Consider the following 5,720-nt stretch of genomic DNA (forward strand, 5'->3'; position numbering starts at 1 on the left):
GCTAACTAACAATGGCTGGTGGTTGGATCGTAGTAGGAGCAGAAGTCCTACGATCCTGCTTCTAAAGTCCTGTTTACCGAATGCGCAGGAGATAATAGACTCGGAGGTAGATGATACTTATGTGTGGTACCCGGGAGCAGAACGCGGCTCCGGAAGTTTCTCTACAAGTGAGACGTGGAGAGCTTTACATCCTTATCCAATAGATGTGTTTTGGCATAAGGATGTATGGTTTACTGATAGGATTCTGAAGCATGCCTTTGTGGCGTTGGTGGCGGCTCAGAATAGAATGGTAACGAGAGATAGGCTTATTGGATGGGGTCTCACAGTTCCTTCCAGTTGCGTTCTCTGCTCAGGGAATGATGAGAGTCGACAACACTTATTCTTCGACTGCTCATATAGTTCTCAGGTCTGGACCTTTTTCCTGTCTCGGTTGCATCTCACTCCGCCTCAAGGATTTGAGGACGTGTTACGTTGGCTGTTAGCTCCGTCGCGTGACAAAAACATGGTTTTGATAGTAATACTACTTCATCAAGCAACTTTTATCTCGTGTGGAAGGAAAGAAATAGCAGAATACATACATTGATGGAGAAGCCTCCAGGAACTGTTATTACAGAAATTCAGGAAATTTTGAGACTCAGATTGGATCCGGTGGCTCGTAGACAGACACTCTCGCCAGGCCAACCCTCGGTTTTGGCGGCTTGGTTGTCTTTTTTTGCACTTTAAAGTCTTCAAGTAGTTTACCTGTGTAGTTTTTTTGGGTCTGTACGTTTGAGCTTGGCCCTGTTTTGGGTGCCAAGTAATTTAATTAAAAAAAAAAAGAATTGAGATTCAGAGAAGAGAGAAAGAGGGAAGAAAGGAATCAGATAAGACTACATGTGTATTCAGCAACTTGCTTGAGTAAGAGTCCATGTGTCTTTTGATCGATGCTCCCTAGGTAAATTCTACACTTTCTATATATGTATTAAATGAGATCACTAGAGGGGTGAGTCAGACATTATTAGCTAAGTTGCTGGTTAGATGGATTTGGTTGCTAAGCTAGGATATGGTATGTAGGATACCCCTGAAGTTAGAATTGATTTGATCTTGCTTGCAACATTGTAGAGGTGATGATATGAGTTCTTAAATTGTGTGAGTCCCTGCTGTTTTAAAAACCTCTTTGCAAAGACTACTCTCTTTGTTTTGCTTGAGGACAAGCAAAAAGGTAAGTCTGGGGATGTGATATATCATGAATTTTACCCATTTTCAGTCATGGTATATAGGTGTTTTAGGAACTATCTATGTTGTTTTGGAGTCATTTTAGCACTTTTACAGGTTCATGGATGATTTGGAGAAAAGTGGTGATTTGGGTACATTTTGGAGATAAAATGAGAGGAAGCTCAAAGCTAACCATCGAACCAGTTCGAGGTCGACATTCAGAGTCCACCATCGATCGATGCACACTCTGTGCCATCGATCGACAACAAAGCGCGCAAAACCCAGCTGGCTTAAAACCCAAGTCAAGACATAATTACGGAAATACCCATGACGGACTTTTAACCTAGTATTTATGTGCTATGCCATTGTTCTAGGCAACACACGCTTTCTACACTATTCTTATTCTCTAGTTTCATGAATTCCTTTATGTTATTTTCTATGAATTGCTTTTCTATGTCTGAGTAGTTCATCTTATTAGGTTTAGGGTTCAGATAGTCATGAGGGATTAGCCCAAAATATAGAACTGCTAAGTTGTCTGGATATCCATCAATTGAATTGCCTTTAATGCTTGTGTTCTAGAGTAGCTAACTAGGACTCTGTTCTTAGATAATTGGGTGCAAGCGGAAGCATGGTCCTTTGTCTGATTTAATTCACATTGTGCTAGGATTGTTAGAAACAAGCGACAGCTGATTTAGTTAAACCTAGTGAACACGTTCAAACCCGCTCGCTAAAGCTTGCTAGAAGGGACGTCGATCAACAACTCCATAGTTGCATCGAACGACGGACTGAAAGGTGTATCGAATGACAATCCATTGATAGCATCGATCGACACTTTCTCAAGACCAACAAACAACAGTTGACGTCTTAGATCTATACAATAGATATTCTAAACAATCGGAAGTTGATAGATTATTTCTTAGTTTGAGTTCTAGAATATCCAATATACAACCTTAGTCTCTATACTACTATACTCCTGATTGTATGAATAGAAACCCTAAGTCTAACGCTTTCTCATAATTGTTTACAAAACCTTAATCCAATCAACCGAACAATTTCCTTGTTTACCACTGCTATTCACTATTTCCATTATCGACTTAGATTAATTATAAACTGTTTAAGATCTTTTGTGTGCCCCAGCTCCTTGTGGATTCGATCCCTAAGTACTACAATTCGACCTATTTTTTTAGAGAGTACAAATCACTTAGGATAATTTGAGTGATATCACTTACAACTGCTGATGCACCAGTCAAGAACATTCTTGGATTGATTCAGCTGAATAAGAAAATGTTCATGTAAGTTTTTGATTATGTTAAGACTTAAAAAGACTTCTATTGTTGCTTTGCAAAATGCAAATGCAAGCGCAAACAAAATCTCAAGATTTTGTTTAGTGTTTACATTAACAAGTAATAAAAGATTTTTACTTGAGGTTATTTAGAGATTGTTTCTTGCAAAATACACTTTAACCATAAACGCAAAAGCAACCAAACATTAGTGGCCGATATACGAAGTATGTACTTGTTGTCTGATTCATTGAATAGAAATTGTACTGTCTGATCCAACGAAGAAAAAGGCATTGGGAAAAGCACATACATTATCACTGCAAAGCCAAATTAGACTTTGATTCATTGAAATCAAGAGTTTAGGTCATCAGTTACCATTGACATAAAAATAGATTTTTTTTTCTTTCCAATTCCTTCACTGGCAGTTTCTTATATAAACCAAACAACATTTAACAAAATCCTTGTTCGAGTACTTAAAAAATATGAGTTTGAAAAAAATGAAGTTTTCGAGTTCAACTAATTGTCAAAACAATTAAAGATGAAAATAAAAAAAATCATATTTTGACATAAAATAATATATTTATATACTATAAATATAAATATATCTATATTATTTTGAAATAATTAAATTACATACCATATATTAATTTTTATGATAATTTTATATATGAATCATTTACTGATTTACCAATCCCATTGTTAAATGCATAAATGACAACATACAACCTTTGCAACATACTGCTTCTATATTATACTACTATTGATTTATAATCAGTTCTATCAATCAAGACCTAAGTGTAATACAGAAACACTATAGGGCTATTCTAAATATCACAATCAAAATGGGACTCATATTTTGAAAATCTATATGTATCATATTTAGTGTATGTTTAGAAATAAAATAAAAATGATTTTACCATTAATGAGGGGTAAAAGGTTGTTTGAGAATGCAATGTCATTTTAAGTAATATGTCAAGGTTTTATAAGGGTAAATGTTAGGGATAATTCTCTTTTAATAGTACTAGGAAACAACCCCGCGTGTCCGCGCGGAAAGAAAAGACGTTTAATTTTATATTTTAATGTTTTACTTTAAGAAATTTGTATAATGGTTCAATCATTCCTAAAAAAATGTTTAACAAAAATTTTGTATTGCATAATGTTTTTATTTATTTATTATACAACAAAAAAATTAGAAATAAAAAGTGTATGCAAATTAGTTGATCTAGGAAACAAACCCACTTGATTTCTTTACTAAAACATATTTAATATTAATTGAATGTATATCTTTAATAACTATTAAAAAATATTTAATATTTTTTTTTCAGTTAAGTATAAACAATTAGTTAAAATAGGATAATATAAAATATATGTAACAAATTAACTACAAATTGGTTGTTGAATTTAGAGAGAAAATAGGTAATTAAACATCAAAATAAATGTTTCAAACAAAATTGTTCATTTAAATAATATACCAATTGAAAATGGACAAATATTATGTATGTGTTTAAAAATTAAATAGTTCTTAGATAGCATTGTAATATTAAGTAATGTAATCATCTTCGATTATTTTCTTTCTTTTTCTTTGTGGCCGTTTTGCTTCTTCATTTACTTATTTCTTTGCATTTAGATCTTCGTTTTCGCTTTGTTTTCTATCTTTCGTTGTTTTTGATGTTTTTTGTTTTCTTGTTTTAATTTTTTTAGGAACATTAATTTTTTCTTTCCCTCCAGCTTCCTCAACAGCTTTATTTATTATTATAGGTTGTTATATATAAATGTAAGTTTGTAATTTCTTTTATAATAATTTAATATTTATTTTTTATGTATTAATACCATAAATGATTAAATAAATTTTATTTAAATATTTAATTTGATTCAAATTTTGTACCTCCTCGATATTAATTGGGGTGCCTGAAATTTCTGTAATAGTTAAACTAGCCGTACTTGAATTATAATTAAAGGAAGTGACTTTAACATTGAATTTGTAAAATTTCCTTATAAGTTTTTTTCTGATAAGAAGGATATAATCGCGTTATCACTTGAATCATTATATGATTGTTCCTGCATATAGTAATAATAAATCTCAGTTTTTATACACTTTTGTATTTTAATTATTATAAGTACTATACTTACGTGAAATTTAATCAAGTATGTTGTTGATTTACCCATAATTCTAGTCATGTCTTTGTTGAATGTGGTTAATAATGCAGTATCTGAATTATCTTCGACAATAATTTCAAGTTTATACCTATTTAAATATGTTGTGTTAATATTTTGTTAGTTATAAAAATTTAAAAACTTGATTTGTACTTAATTACCATAATAGGCCAACAATATCTAATTTTGTGCATTTTTTTCAAATAAGGTTTCCATCTTTTTTTTGGAAGTATTTTAGCAAAATGATTACAAAAAATATAATTCCATCAATTCCTTGAACTAATTTCAATAATTTTTCCTTCAGTGGTAAACTCTTTCTCCTGCAATATATGTTGTACCAAGGATTTTTTTCATATAATTATGATTATTAGAAATTTGAAAGTTAAAAGATAATAATAAGAGAATTAGTGCTTTCTCTACCTCAATCAAATCTTTGGCAACGAAATCTAGTATTTCTGTTATTTTGACAATGTTATCATTTGATTTTCTTAAACTGTTTTCACCCTTCACTTGTATTGGAGGTATTCTGTATTGACCACAAAACTAATTTATTTTATGTACTATGTATTATTTATATTTATTTATATTTTTAGAAGGTTATCTTTTTTTGAAAGATTGAATAGTACTTAAAGGATCATATTGATATATTTTGGAAGCGGACGTTGTGTTTAAGGAAATATATCCTATTATTCAGTAGTTTTTAATTTATTATTAAAAGTAAGTAATTTATGTAAATGAAATATGATATTTTTTTAGAAAACCTGAATAAGTTTTGGGATTTACACTTGTTATTATCAGAGTTACACCACATGCTACTTTATTTTCATTTGTGTTTGGTATATATCTACCGTATTGTCCCATATAGTAATACGAACTTTGCTTCCCTTGTTATTTAGTTATTATTATTGTAAGAGTTTTATTAATATTAAAACAATGTGATAGTAAAAAAAGTTTAACGTAAAACAGAGAGTAAACTCTCCCGTTAATCATTAGACCAAACATTTGATCATTTTCTTATTGTTTTATGTATGGTTCGGTTTAGTTTTGAGTCAGGCAAGTAAACACTCCAAAAAAAAACTATATATATATATA

Source organism: Brassica napus, unplaced genomic scaffold (assembly GCF_020379485.1).
Source record: "Brassica napus cultivar Da-Ae unplaced genomic scaffold, Da-Ae ScsIHWf_1170;HRSCAF=1670, whole genome shotgun sequence".
Classification (NCBI taxonomy): Eukaryota; Viridiplantae; Streptophyta; class Magnoliopsida; order Brassicales; family Brassicaceae; genus Brassica; species Brassica napus.